This window comes from Melanotaenia boesemani, chromosome 13 (assembly GCF_017639745.1).
Source record: "Melanotaenia boesemani isolate fMelBoe1 chromosome 13, fMelBoe1.pri, whole genome shotgun sequence".
Taxonomy (NCBI): domain Eukaryota; kingdom Metazoa; phylum Chordata; class Actinopteri; order Atheriniformes; family Melanotaeniidae; genus Melanotaenia; species Melanotaenia boesemani.
Window position 1 is genome coordinate 28,709,536 of NC_055694.1, and position 16,178 is coordinate 28,725,713.

The following is a 16,178-nucleotide window of genomic DNA, read 5'->3' on the forward strand; positions in this document are numbered from 1 at the left end:
TGGCCAACTATTTGGGCAAGTTCCTTCCGCATCTCTCATCGTTCTCACATCCTCTTAATGTCCTGTTGTCTGAAAAGAAAGAATGGTGTTGGGGTACACTACAACAAGAGGCTTTACAAAAGCTGAAAGCAGAGCTCAGCTCACCCAGAGTGCTTGCTGTATATTCACCCACCACAGAGACTCGGGTGTCAGCAAACACATCATCATTTGGCCTCGGAGCTGTTCTAGTCCAGAAACATTCAGAGGGTGGTGAATGGAAGCTAGTGGTGTTCCTCTCAAGAGCTTTGCTGGACGCTGAAAACACTATGCTTAGATTAATAAAGCATTGGTGTGACTTGGACATGTTAACGGTTGCAGTCATACCTGCTTGGCATGAGATTTACATTGGAAACAGATCACAAACCGCTCATCCCATGACTGAGTACAAAAGCACTGGAGTTCTGAGATTTCACTTGTGATGAAATTTGCATATTACATTGTGCATGTTCCCTGAAAACAGCTTATTACTGCAGACACGCTGTCAAGGGCACCGGTGAGACATGCAGTCATTCAGGATGAGAAAGATCAGGAGGCAGATGTTGAGATATATGTTGAATCAGTGAGACAAGCGCTTCCAGCTACTAAGGGGAGACTACTGCAGCTGGCACAAAAGCAGAAGGAAGACCCAACCTGCAGCACACTTATTCACTACTGCCTAACACAGTGGCCTGACAAAAGCCACTTGCCACCTGATTTTGGACCGTACTAGAATGAGAGACGCTGGCTGGAGATCTTCTCCTAAAAGGACAAAAGATTGTCATCACCATCTCACTGAGAGATGACATGCTCAATATCCTCCATCAGGGCCACCAAGGTATAGTCAAGTGTTGAGCCAGGGCCCATTTCTTGGCGCCTTTCCACACCCAAGGTCACCTTACACAAAAAGAAAAAAAAAGTCATTACAAAGAGTTAAAAAAAACATTCAAAAAACAAATAATTTAAAAGACATTACAGCACAAAAAAGACATAAGAGTTATAGTGAGTAGGTCAGGTTAAACAGATGGGTTTTAAGTGCAGATTTGAAAGATGGAAGAGAGTCAATGTTCCGAAGCTCAGATGGCAGTAAGTTTCAGAGTCGAGGAGCAGAGCAACTGAAGGCTCTGCTCCCCATGGTGGAGAAACGGGCAGGGGGAATAGTAAAGTGAGAGTACAGGAGGGAGTGGCAATGTGGAGGAGATTGGATAGATAAGGAGGGGCCAGATTATAAATACATTGGAAAGTGAGGAGCAGTATCTTAAAATTTATTCTGTTTTATTGGGAGCCAGTGGAGCTGTTGAAGGACAGGGGTAATGTGTTCAAAGGAAGATGTGTGGGTCAGGATACATGCAGTAGAGTTTTGGAGGAGCTGCAGTTTACGAAGTGATTTACTGGGAAGATCAAAGAGAAGTAATATATCAGAAATGACAAGACTGTGGATAAGGATGGCAGCAGCTTGCGAAGTGAGTGATGAATGCTGATGGTTGATGTAACAAAGGTGGAAATAAGCAGACCGAGTGATGCTGTTGATGTGAGCTTGAAAAGAGAGGGTGCTGTCGAGAATTACGCCTAGTCTCTTAACCTGAAAGGAGGGGAGAAATGGCGGAACTGTCAATGTTGATGGAAAAACTGTGAGACTTGGTTAGAGTGGAGGCCAAGCTGACAAGTAGAACCTCAGTTTTACCACTGTTGAGTTTGAGAAAAAAAGAGGAGAACCACAATTTGATTCCCTGAAGACAGTCAGAGAGGGAAGAAGGAGGAGGAGAGGAGTTAGGTTTGGAGGAGATGTAGAGCTGGTTGTCGTCTGCATAGGAATGGAAGTTGATACTATATTTACGGAAAATGTGACCAAGGGGGAGACCATAAATGATGAACAGAAGGGGCCCCAGGACTGATCCCTGGGGTACATCGGCTGAGACAGGGAATGATTTTGTAGTGTAGGCCTTAAGTTGAATGAACTGTGTGTGCTTGGAGAGATGTGAGGAGAACCAAGTTAGAGTTGTATAAGAAACCCCAAAGGGATTCCAGTCTATTTAGGAGGACGCTGTTCGAGATGGTGTCGAGTACTGCACTAAGATCTAGGAGGTTGAGAATTGTGAGAAGACCGGAGTCAGCTGCCATCATCAGGTCATTAGTCATTTTTAAATGAGCAGATTCTGTGCTGTGGAAGGGACGGAAGCCAGACTTGAATTGTTCATAAAGGTTATTATTAGTGAGGTGTTTGTGGAGCTGAGAGGCAATAACCTTTTCAAGAATTTTAGAAATGAAGGGAAGATTCGAAATAGGATGAAGGTTATTGAGGTCAGATGGATCAGCGTCAGGTTTTTTGATAATTGGAGTGACAGCAGCAGTCTTGAAGGCCAATGGAACTTATCTGGTGTTGAGGTAGGAATGAATAATGGCAGTGAAGTGAGGAGCCAGAGAAGGGAGACAAGCTTTTACTAAGACTGTAGGTAGAGGTTCAAGCAGGCAGATGGAAGGTTTGGATTTCTGAATCAGTTCAGAAATATCAGTTGGGGATGGAAGAGCGAAATCTGAGACTGGGTGGGTGATGGAAAAAGATGGAGGTAGAGGATCTTCGATGGAAACAGCAGCTCAGAGAGAGAGATCTCTCTCCCCGGCAGCCAACTCCTCAGCTGGCCGCTGTAGGCACCCCCACCTCCCCAGGACCACCCAAGGGCAGAAGGGCAAAGGCCCGGCCCGGCCCGGCCAAGAGCCAACACACCTGTGCCCCACCCACCCCCGGCAGCCCATGTCACCACACCAGGGGACCAGAGAACCCCAGGATGCACACACATATCCTGGTCGGGCCCAAGGCACTGCGCCCCTACCCACCCAGAAGGAGCTCCCGGTGGGAGGGGAGAGCGCGACGAGGAGAGCAGACTCCACCCCCCATGAACCCTAATCCCCTCCACTGCCCACCAGGACCCCCGCCGCCCCCCTTCCGCCTACCCCTCCCTTCATCCTTACGGACACATTGTAATCCCAAGGGTACCAGCCCGGCATCGGATCAGCCCGACCCCGATTCACTACCACCGACCATGTGTGCTTTGTTAGTGTCTATATTGATGTCACTTAGGTCACCCAGTAAACAAAGTTTAGGACATGCAGGAATGTTACATCTAACCCATGTTGATAAATCCTCACAAACCTTGTTCCAGAACTTTTTGACAGGTGCATAGAGCTATAAAACTTGTAGGTAATCATCTGTTGTGTTACCTGTTCACTGTGTGCAGATATCTGAGTGATTAAGACCCATCTTGAACATCCTTTGTCCTGTGTAATGCGTTCTATGGAGGACTTTGTATTGTATGAGTTGTAAATTTGGGCTGTCTGTCGTATTAAAGGCATTAAGAAATATTTGTAGCCAATATGGTTGAATAGGACTGATGGATGAATCTTTCTCCCATTTCGAAGTAGGTAGGGAATTTTAATAATCTACTTTTAGCATTAATCTGTATATTCTTTTAAAGTAATTTCGGGGTACAGAGGTCCATAAAATCTGCTAACATTGGAGGAAGTTCTAGGTCTGTTCGGTGAAGGGGGAATTTTGTGTGTATTATGGTTTTGAGTTGTTGATATTCTAAAAATCTGTTGCTGTTAATCCCATATTGTGATGAGAGTGTATTAAAAGATAAAATGTTTTTGTTATGGATAATATGTTGAAAGTATTTAATTCCTTGTTAATCCATTCGTTAAAATTTAGCATTTTTTTGTTTAGTAGGATATCGGAATTGTTCCAGATAGGTGTAAGTTTACATGGTATTATTGAGAAGTTGGTTTTTTTAAGAAATTCCCACCAGGCAGTCAGAGAAGTGCTGATGTTTACACTTTTGAAGCACTTTAGCTTTTTTATACTTGAGCTGAAAAAAAGAGAAGATTAGAAATTTCCAAATTGTCACAAAATGTTTGTTCTATGTCTATCCACAGGTTATCTAGTGGACTAGGTTTGAGCCATTTTAGGACATATTGCAACCTATTAGCTAGGAAGTAGGCAGGTCTAATTCTCCCGTCTTTCTTCTGTAAAGTTTTTAAACTGATCCGGGGAGGTTTATTTTTCCAGAGAAATTAGGATATGTGTGATTCTAGTGATTTAAACCGGGTGGATGGGGGGTTTCATAGGGATCATAGAAAACAACTAGTTGATTTTGGGTAGAACCATCATTTTTATAGTGGCAACTCTCCCCATGAGTGAAATGGGTAGAGATTTCCAGCATGCAAGATCATCTTCTATATTCTTAAGAAGGTGAATGTGATTAAGTTTTGTTAGTTCTGAGAGCCGGGAGGGAATATTTACACCCAGGTATCTAATGTAACCTGATTATAAGGTGATGTTGGGTAGATTCTGAAAGCTACAGTTGATGGGTAGACCTGTACTCTTAGACCAGTTAATGGAGTAATCTGAGAGTGATGAGAATTTATTAATTAGTGAGATTGTTTCAGATAGAGAGGTTTGTGAGTTCTGGAGGAATAGTAAAACGTCATCAGCATAAAGACTTATTTTCTGAAATATATTTTTGGACTGAATGCCTTTAATAGCTTGATTTTGTCTAATTGCAGTGGCTAGTGGTTCAATAAATATAGCAAAAAGTGAGGGGGATAGCGGACAACCTTGTCTGGTGCCCCTTTGTAAATTAAAACTTGGAGAGGTTTGATCTTTTGTTCTAACACTCGCAATAGGAGAACTGTATAAGACTTTAATCCAATTAATGAAAGATGGTCCAAAGCCAAATCTGTTTAAAGTAGCGAGTAAATATTTCCAATTAACATGATCAAAAGCTTTCTCTGCATCTAAAGAAACTATTATTGTTTCCAGGTTATTGATGGTAGAATAATCTATTATATTAATTAGTCTCAGCATGTTAACAGAGGAATATCTACCCTTTATAAAGCCTGTTTGATCAGGGTGTATAATGAGAGGAGTTACTTTCTCTAACCTTCCAGCTAATGCTTTGCAGATAATTTTAAGGTCAGCATTTATCAGTGATATAGGTCTGTAGCTAGATGGTATTGGGGGGTCTTTACCTGGTTATAATAGTACAGTAATGGTGGCAGAGTGTCACATACCCAGAGGTTGGACTCAAGAAATCTCAGAAACCTAGGGATGGGTTTCTCCGCTGGCTGGGTCTCCGGAGGCTGGACCTCCGCTGGCTGGGTCTCCGGAGACTGGACATCCGCAGGCAGGATCTCCGCAGGCTGAGCAGGCAGTATCTCCGGAGGCTGAGCAGGCAGGGGCTCCGGAGGCTGAACAGGCCGGGGCTCCGGAGGCTGAACAGGCCGGGGCTCCGGAGGCTGAACAGGCTGGTGCTCCGGAGGCTAAGGCACTGGAGCTGGAGGTGACACCGGAGACGTGAGCCTGGGAGCAGGGGGCGACACAGGAGACGTGAACCTGGGAGCAGGAGGCGACCCTCGAGATGTGATCTTGGGAGCAGAGGGCGACCCTGAAGACGGGAGCCTAGGAGCAGGAGGGGACACTGTGAGCCTGGGGGCAGGAGGCGACACTGGAGACGTGAGCCTGGGAGCAGAAGGCGATACTGTGAGCCTAGGGGCAGGAGGCGACACTGGAGGCGTGAGCCTGGGAGCAGGAGGCGATACTGAAGACGTGAGCAGTGGGACAGAATCCTTCTCTATTATGGGTTGGTTTGTCTGAGAAACGAGTATCAAAGTGTTAGATGCCTCCGCTTCGGGTCAAAAGTCCGGCATAGTTCCTTCGAAAAACTCTGAAAAGTGGCAGTCACCGGCAGGCCCCTTTCCCAGACTGCAAAACCCCATGACTGTGCTCGAACAGACAGCCGAGACACGACGTAGGCCACCTTGGCCCTTTCCGGCTTGACACTGACCTGGGTCTCCAGAGTATCGGTCAGCAGTAAAAGCACAAGACTCATGTGGGTAGTGGACCTTCATAGACGGAGAGGCTATTCTTCGAGCCTGAATCGAAGTCTGTGAAAATCGGTTGGTCGAGACAGATGTCGCATTCACGCACCAATCCCTGAGATCTGATGAGTCCATGGTTTGGCCAGATCGTACTGTCACGTACCCGGAGGTTGGACTCAAGAAATCTCAGAAACCCAGGGATGGGTGAAGGAGTTTTATTTAACAGCATGAACAGAATGCAAGTGAACTTAGGTAATCTGGTCTCTAAACTTAGGGCGAAGCTTGGTTTCCTTTTCAGAAATAGAACCTGCTTCTCTCTCAGGGTCAGAAAGAAATTAGTGACAGCGACCTTCTTGCCCATTCTTGACTATGGGGACGTGCTTTATTGGAGTGCTTCGTCCAAATGTCTCCGGTCCTTGGACACTGTATTTCATGCGGCACTGAGATTTGTCACAGGCTGCAGTTATCTCACCCATCACTGTGAACTATATGCAAAATCAATCTTGCCTTCTCTGAGTGCCCGTAGGTGTGCACACTGGCTGACCCTAATTTATAAGGCTCTCTTAAGCTTGAGTCCTCCTTATTTGTGCACTTTAATGGCAGAAAACAAGCAGCTGCTATGCCTTGCGATCTTGTTCTACACTTGTTTTATCTGTTCCATGAGTAAGGTCTGAATTTGGAAAAAGAGCGTTTAGCTTTGCTGCCCCCACAGCATGGAACACTCTACAGTCCAAACTGAAACTTCTTGAAATTATTCCTCTTGGAGCTTTCAGCTCTATATTAAAGGACAGACAGAGTGAGACTATTGGACAGTGTCTGTGTTATAAATCTTAATTTGTTGTCTGTTGTTGAATTGCTTGGATAGTACATGCACTCTATGTTGAAAATGCTATTGCTTTGGTGATATTGTATGTTTTAATTTTGTTTTGTTTCTTTGTTTTGGTTCTTATACTGTTTTGTTTGTCTGTTTATGACGTGCTGCAGACCTCTTGGCCAGGTCACCCTTGTGAAAGAGATCATGATCTCAATGGGTTTTTCTATCTGGTTAAATAAAGGTTGAAAAAAAAAAAAAAAAAACTGGCGGAGATCAGAGAGTCCGAATAGAGGAAGGCAGCAGCAGGCGCTTCCGCGTTTCTCCATCAGAGCAGTAACCCCAAGTCCGTGATCTAGAGACGAAATCCTGAGAGCAATCCAGAGGTCAGTTATCCATGGAATCCAATAATTAATCAAGGCAGAGTTATCAGTAAGGGAGCGGGCAGAGGCGAATGTCCACGTGCAGGAATACAGGGTCGACGGCAGGCAGGCAGGCAGGCAGGCAGACAAGGCTCAGTTATCAATCAGGCAGCGGGCAGAGGCGAATATCCAGGTATCGGAATACAGGGTAGACGACAGGCAGCCAGGCAGACAGGTAAACTGGGAAACAAACAGGAAACAGAGGCTGGATACGTGCAGGGTTAAACCGAGACGATCTGGCCAGGAAGAGTTGTCACACACATATATAAAGGGCACAGCCCAGCTGGAGCGCATCAGCAATCAAGCGGAAAAAACTGGAGATGCGTTCGGGAACGACTGGGAAAACTGACCCCTATCAGCGGAGACATGACACAGAGTTTATGTTTGGGGCTAAGGAACCATTTTCCTTTATTTGTGTCACCATTTTGAAAAATGTAGGGGCCAGTGTTGACCAGAATTCTTTATAGAACTCTGCTGGGAAGCCATCCGGACCTGGAGCTTTTTTTACAGGGCATATGTTTAGAGGGGTTCATGTAGCTCTACCACTGTGAGGGGGGAATCTAAGGCCGTGACTTGTTCCTGCTTTAAGTCTGGAAGATCTATATTGTTAAGAAAATTATGGATATCATTGTCTGATGGATCTAAATGTGATGTATACAGAGTTTTATAGAAATCTTAAAGATCTTTAAAGATTAAAGAATTTCGTAATATTACCTACTGAATCTTTAACAATTGGTATGGTAGATTTTTCCTTATTTATTTTCAACTGATTAGCTAAGAATCTTCCAGATTCATTACTATGTTCAATTGTCTCCAAGCGTAATCTTTGCACCAGAAATTCTGTTCTCTTGTTAATTATTTCCTTTAATTCAAGTCTAGCCTTCTTTATTTGGTTCATTGCTGGTTCATCTGGTGAAGTACTGCATGCGTCCTCTAATGATTTAATTCTTAGTTCTAATTCTAATATTTTTGAGTTTTCTTTCTTTTTTATGTGATGCAAAAGAAATGATTTTGCCTCGCAATTCTGCCTTCCCTGCTTCCCACAGAACACATGCTGAGACACCTGGTTTGTAATTGTTTTCTAAGTATATAGCCCATTCTTTTGTGAAGTAGCTGATAAAGTCGGGATCTTTAAGCAACGCTTTATTAAATCTCCAGCTTTTAGTCGGTGGCGTGATTCTTGTGTTCCTCAAAGTGAAGGAAACTGGTACATGGTTGCTGAAAGTGATGGGGTGAATCTGTGTCTCTGAAATCTCACTTACCAAAAAGCTGCTAACCAGAAAATAATCTAGCCTAGAGTATGAATGGTGAATTGAAGAAAAGAAGGTGTACTCTCTGATATTAAGGTGATAAGACCGCCATATATCACAAAGTCCAAAATCCTCCATATATTGTTTAACAGTGTTTGTGGATTGCCAGATTTGATGGTTTACAGTGTTCCTAAATTTATCAGCTGAGCCCAGAACCATGTTAAAATCCCCTCCTGCGATTAGTGTGCTATCTGTGTGTTCAGAAAGCGATGTGAAGAAAGAGTGAAAGGAGGGATCATCAACATTTGGGCCATATAACTTAGCTAAGTATAACTTCATATTTCGAATAGATAATTTTACTATGATGAATCTCCCTTCTGGATCTGTGATAACGCTGATTTCTGTGAATGTTAGTTTTCTATTTATCAAAATGGCTACCCCTCTCTGTCTGGAGTTATAACAGACTTAGTAAACATGAGGAAACTGTGCTGTAGAGAGGGGCATTCACTGATGTTTTTGTCACATGAATCTCCTGTAAGAACACAATGGCTGCCTGCAGATCTTTTAATCTATTAAAGATTTTTAGTCTCTTCTCTCTGGTCCCAGCTCCATGCACATTCCACGTGACAAATCTAAGTATGGCCGTGCTTGTGGTGAAAAGGTGATGGATGCTTCTTGTTAATATAAATGTGTGTGTGTGTGTGTGTGTGTGTGTGTGTGTGTGTGTGTGTGAGTGTATGAATATGTAGGCGTAATGTGTGCCTGTGTTGAATGTTATTGAATGTACTTGAATTAATAAATGTGAGTGTTGGGTTACATATGCAGGTATTACTAAATGTACTGTGCAGCTTAGCATTAGTGTTGTGTGGTTTTGTGAGGCGGCAGCTAGAAAAAGAAAAACAAAAAAGAGTGCAGAGAGAGAGAAAAAGAAGAAAAAAAAATGAAAGGAAAATGACAAAAAAAGAGGGAGGGAGTGGGTGAAAAAAAGAAACTCAACCCATAAAAAATAAGTCGATTTTTGTGAACATTACAGTAGAGACTGGCATTATTATTGTCTAATGTGAACAAACATTAAACTCTGTGACTTAAACCCAGTGAGTCTGATTAGCATTTATATCACCTGTGCAAAGTGTGCAGAGTGTGGATACATATCTGAGGTCAGTAGAGCCACTGGTATATGGTCACGATGTAGCTCTCCATTGACGTAAAGTTTGTCCACCGAGGTGACAGCGCGGGCTCCTCTGTCCAGGAATTTCCTCCTGATGGGGAACAAGATCTTGCGACGCTCCAGGATTTCTCTGGGAAACTGATCGCTCATGCTAAGGTCAGTCCCATGAAGCTGTCTGCCGGAATGCTTTACCTCTTTTTTTCTTTGTAGAGAACGAATTTAGCTACTATTGGTCTGGGTCTACCCTCAGTTTTTTTTTTTGTTCCTATGAGGTGAACTCGATGAAATGAGATGGCTTTTACTTTTTCCCTCTGGAAGTTTCATGTTGGTTCTGATAAATTTTTTAACAGCTGCCTCTGTATCTTCCTCCATCTGCTCAGGGATCCCTGACATAACTAAGTTATCTCTCATGCTATGAGCCTGTAGATCTAGAACTAATTCTTTCATTTTTTTATTTTCTTCTGATAGACGGCTTACTCCTTCAGTAAGGCTTTCCACTGAGTCTCTGAGGGCCTTGTTCTCTGTAACAAGAGCTTCCACCTGCTTATGGCTATATTCCAAACTTTCTTTTAAAGACTGAAACTCAGAATGAAGAACTTCCAGCAGGGAGAGCCGGGCATTGAGACTGGATAGCTTCCCGTCGATGCAGATTAAGATATCCGTCGTATCGCTGCTGGTTGGAGAAGCAGGGCTGGTCGCTTCAGGAGAATCCGCCAGGCGAACCCTTTTGAAGCCGGTTTTGGAGCTCGTCGTCGCAGCATTGGACTTCCCCATCACGATCCGCTGAAAGCTTTCTTCAATGAAATGCGTCAGGCTGTTGAGATCTTCTTCGCTGTGATCCAGAGTGACCAGGTTGGTGTGGTTTGGAATATCGGCCCCTTGTTTTTATTTATATATAAATATATAATATTATTATTATTTTATTTTTTCTCTGTTAGCTTGGGGCATTTGTTTGTTTTCAATAGTGCGCCATGTTGATCCTGCCAAGTCTCGCAGAGTCTCGCGTTACAGCATGCTGTCCTCGCCTCGTCTCCCTCTGCTCCCTCATTCTATCAGATCTAGGATGTGTTATTTTAGTGTTCCCTTTATTTTTTTTGAGCAGTGAATATTGGTGTTGTCCAAAACTGTTTAGGCAGGTTTCAAAGTTTCTGGAAAGAGGATTATTGTCGTTGTCCATATAGATGTTGAAATTACAAAGTATTATCAGATTTGGAGAGAGTGAGGATAGAGTCGAAAAGTAATTTAAAAAGTCCTTATTAGGTTTAGGTGGTTGGTACACAATACAAATAACAATGGGAGTCAAACCAGAGAGTTGTGAGGCCATATATTAAAATAGATTAAGCGCCAGAGCCTCAAGCGGCTTTACTTTCCACTGCTGGCGGTGAATCGTCGCGAGACCCCCCCCACCCCACCAGAGCCACAAGGTTTAGACATTTAAACAAACTCAGGTGGCGTGGATGCGTTGAGATGAATAAAGTTGTTGGGTTGTTGCCACGTTTCAGTCAAACAGAGAAAATCCAAATTACAGTCTGATATGAGATCCTGGATAATGTAGCGTTAAGCGTAATTAAACATTGAAGATGTTTAATAAAATTATTAATTTTCATAATTTCTTGGTATTAATCTATGAATTTACTCATGGGGCACCACCACACAGATAGCTTTATCCTAATCTAATGGCTGTGTGGACACCATTAGAGAACTAAATTAATTAATTTAATAAATTAATTAATTCAAGCTAAAAATCAATCAGTTATCAATCAATCAGTCTCAGGACGCTACTAACGTGAATTCTTACGTCGAAGGGACCCATAACATGGTTCAAAGGAGAAGTTCACAATAACCAGACCAGTTTAGGATAAATATGGAATATTTATTACTAAACTAATAATGCATAAATGAAAAGGAAATATTTACAAAGGACTTCGCATGGAGAAATGAATCAAACATTGGTAAATGCAGAATATGGAGTTCAACCCAAAATCTTATTTCAATGTGTCAGAATGAATGAAATGTATGCAAGAAATGAACAAAAGTTAATTAACCTGCGGTGTTAATTAAGCTAAGGTTCAGGACTGAAAAAGATCTCTAAATCCTAAAAGGAAAAAGGGAAAACTGAATCTCATCTGTTTAAACTGGAAGTTTAACTAAGATGTAGAACTACTAGGTCACTGTCAGACAACCAACCATTCTTGAGCAGATAAGCAGAGAATTGATCCGAGCAGGACTCGTCCGGTTCTGTTTGGATCGAGCCGACTTACGACCGTTGTGGTGACTCTGATGGCAAGTGAGGAAGTTGGCGCAGGTGGTTTGGATCCCGAGCGACTTCCAGAAGGCCAGAAGATGTGTCACGTGGTGGTCCGAAGGTTTGGATCAGGCAGCTCTGCGGATGCGGTCTCCCGCGGCTCGGCTGGTGGTATCGATGATGGACAGTGGATGACTTGCGGTGATATGGCAAAGATGAAAATGTCCAGCTTTAGGTCAGTCCAAAAAAAGAAACTCTGTAGGATCTATTTAGGATCTATATTAAAAGTCCAAAAGATAAAAAACATAACTCAAGAAAAACGAAGTATTAGCTGGAAAAAGGGAATGAACTACGGAGTCCAAAAAGAGCCAAAAATTGTCAATCATGCATCTTAATGCAGGCACTAACTTAGAATCGGGTGATGTTCTTCACATCACTGCAAACTTAATTCTCTGGCAGCATCTCTCTCTTTCTCTCTGGCGTTCAGACCAAGTGTCCTAACTCTGGAAGAAGGCCATGTCTGGAGAGGATGGGTTGAAGAGGACTTGAAGTCCACTTAAAGCAGAGAGCAACGGAGGAAGACCAAGAAGGAAGGGAGCAGAACTAACTAAACTCTTTGTTCTGAGTTTAAAAGTGTTAGTTTGGAGACCCACCCCATGGAAAGGATGGGACCATTATCTTGACCAATAACAGTCTTGTGGGCTGGTTTTGGGTCAGATAGCAGATACAGAGGGGCTGGTCTGATCATGTTGTAAAGACTTATCAAATTAAACATTTTGTGAATATATCTATATATCCAAGTTATTAAAGCCTTAAATGAGACATCATTAAAATCCATCAGTGAATCATCGAAAAGACAAGAAAAATAGTAAAAAGGTTATATCTCACACAAACACAGTAATAAAGTTTCAGGTCACCAATTAATCAAGCTTGTTGATTAAACCTTGTACAAAATGATAATGATCATATGCATGCGCATGGTATCAAGATAAAACACACATATATATATTTATCTATTTAAATGAACATTGTTGACTAGTAAAAGTATGATCTTTTACTCTTCACACAAAGTCTTTGTCTCCTCTTGCTGGGACAGAGAGAAACATTAAGACACTTTATTACCCTCTGGAATGTTAAGATAAACGTTTCTTGGTGTGTCCAGGTGTCCTGTTAAAGGGGGTTTCCGCTTATCAGTGGAAGGAAAACACAAGTTTAGGACAAGACAGTTTCAAAGTGGACATCTTGGATGAAGAGTTGCATCTGGGATCCTTTGGTTAACTAAAAAGCAAATTTATGTTGCAGAGGATTAAAGTTCAGAAATTTCCCAGGTCTCGTAAATAACCTAATGAAGTCCTCCCAGTCCATGTTGGGGAGAGTTGACCTTTGTTGACCTGTGGAGCTGGAAACCAAGTCATAAATTTGAGTCAGACCCCCACTTTGGGAGTGAGACTGTTAGTCTGTAAGGAGAGAAAATCCTCAGAGATTGTTTAATTCAGTCACAATTAAACAAAGGTTCCAATCTTTATTTTGAAGACGAGGGAATCCGCTACAAATCCCCCACTAATTCAGATTTTAATTGTAGATTATGATCTGAATTACTCGATGAAGGATTCCACGGCAGAGAAAAGTTGTTCCTTTCAGTCCATTCTGCTTTGGAGGGAATGGTTGGTGTCAAATAAACAAATAAACAAAAAAGATATCTACTACTTGGATAAAATAGTGTCTATAACTCTGGGTTAAATGTATCAAGTACATCAGTAATAGTAGATTAATATGTGACTGTTTACTCTAGGCCTAAAGTCTGAGTTGGTAAACAGTAAAGGAAGAAAAAGGAATAGGAAAAATATGTGCTAGTCTCACAACCTACAAATAGAGAAATCTTAAAGTTAGTGTTGACTTACTTAGCTTTAAGTAAAGTTTAGGACACTAAACTAAAAGTGTTAAAGAGGCAGAAAGTGTGAGCTCTTAACTTCTAAAGAGGTGGTAAAAGAATGTGGTGGCCCTCTGGCAGGCCAGGTCGTAAATCAGCGTGTGTGTGTGTGTGGAGCTTGATTACCTACTGAATGTGAGCAGAGTTAAACTGGGGGATAACTTGCTTTACTTACAGTAGAATTTAGCTCAAATTGTGTCCCCCACTTTGCAGCGATCAGGGGAGCGACTAAGAAGACAAAAGAAGCACATATTTATAAGATGAAATTAACAGAGTTGAGGTTGAATTTTAACTAGGGAGAAAATTGTTGCTTAATTTTCTTTGAGGCCTAGTTCACTCTGATTAGCTGAGATTGTTAGCTTTAAGAAGGTCTGTAGCTGTCTCAGGCTGTGTGTTCATCTGGTGGATAAAGTTGTGTCTTACCAAACCGATGAAACTTTAAATCACCATGTTTCTGGTGAGGGAGGTGAGTCAGATCTGTAAGAGACAGCATGAGAGTTTTGATGGTTCAGCTTGTGAGATGATGGTTCATCAGCCAGGGCAAACACAGTGTCCGGTCCACGGTGTTTAGTCTGCAGATTTTTCTGAAAACCTAAGTTAGCCCATTCACGCAGTTGCTAGATGGTGCATGTGTGTGGATTTGCCAGGATACCTAAATGTCGACTGACAACAGGGTGTAAGTTCTGGACAAAGAGCGTTTTGAAATTCACATCTTCTTCCATGTCGGGGTAGTTGTTTTGACCAAAGTAGGCTGTAAAGAGTCGATGGTAGTAAACCTGAGGTGACTCCTTGCGTCCTTGCTTGGTTGTCAAAGCAATGGTTAAGCCAGACTGAGATGAGTCCTGTGAGAATTCCTTCTCCAAAGTTTGACAGAGGAGAAAGTAATTATTTTGGACATCATCTGTTTGACGTTCAATAAACTTAATGACATCACGGCTTGCTGTTAGTCTAATCAGACAGATTTTGTCATCAACAGAAGCATGTGGGTACCTTTCCAGGTAGAAGTTGATGTCATTCAGGTAGGCTCGGATGTCATGTGAGCCGCCAGGTGTAGGGTCAAATCTTGCTATGTTGCGAGCAAGTTTGAACAGGTCGTTATCAGTGGGCACTTGCTGAGAGTGGGTGCCTGAAGGGTCGCCAGTATGGTCTGTCCCACCAGGATCAGGAGTCTGGGGACACCTCTGGGGACCTGAGGAAAGACTTTGGGGAACAGAAGACAAAGGTGAACATGGATAATTCTCATGAGATTTCCTGTCACTGAAAAGATCCTTTTTACATTTCCTGAAAATGTCATTGATCTCTGTTTTCTGTCCAGTCTGGAGGAGCTGGAGCAGCTCCGTTCTGACGCTCATCAGCGTCTCTGATAAGTCTTCCTTTTCTCTGGAAACCAAATCTAGTTTACCTGTGGTCTCAGTCAGTTGTTTCTGTAATAATTTAATTTGTTCCTGCTTTGAATTCAGATGTCTTTCATAAGCAGAGATATCACATTTCAGGTCCTGCAGTTTACACCGAGCTTCTGAAAGGGAGTGAACTGATTCGCTACGAATCTGTTCTTCCTTTTTCAGTTTAGCTTGTGTGGTTGAAAGTTCCAGGCTGCAGTCCTGAAGTGACTGTTCAAGGTTCTGGTTCTTCTGTGTAAGCTCAAGATTTTCTTTCTTGGTGTCATTAAGCTGATCTGTCAGTCCAGTGATGCGGGCATCGTTCTGACTGACAGCTTTTTCAAGGACCTCAAATTTGTGCTGGAGAGACTCGTTATCTCCCTGGAGCTGTGCGATTTTCTGCACCTTAGCTTTAAGACTAAGAGCTTTTTTCTCCAGTGTTTGGTGTGCGTGTTTGAAACGCGAGAAGAAAACAACAGACAAGCGTCCTAAAGTTTTGGTCAGAGCAGTGTCTTTGGGTCCTTTCTGATCAGCCTCAGTGATCAGGTCAGACATGACAGGCTCCAGGTTGCTGGGTTTAGTTGCTAGGATTTTATCAGCATAACCAGGTAATATCTTTCCTGTTAAATCAGTAAGAGTGTTCTCTACTGATTCAAAATAATCTCCACAGCTGGATGTTTCAGATTTTGTAGGGGAAGCCATGTTGTTCTACACAACAGTGGTTTTAAAAGTAGTTTGGTTAATTAGCTTGAGAGTGACTGGTGGTCTGTATCTATTTTTCCTAAATAGATAATAAAAGAAAGCTACAAAAATTCACAAATTTATCTCTGAGGAGAGGTGGTAATGCGCGGCTTGCTGTAAACCACTTCCAAAAGATAGATAAAATTTGGGAAAATGAGCAAAAGAATTTTGTTTGTCTGATTAAGCCTTAACTTTGTTTAGTTTAGTTAATTCTTGTATATCGTACCTGATGATCAGTTCCTGTTAAGGATGACTGACTGGTAGTTAGTTACAGAATTTCAAATTAAATCTAAACAACGTTTCTCAGATGTTAGACTACAGTCTTACCAGTACAACTTAATGA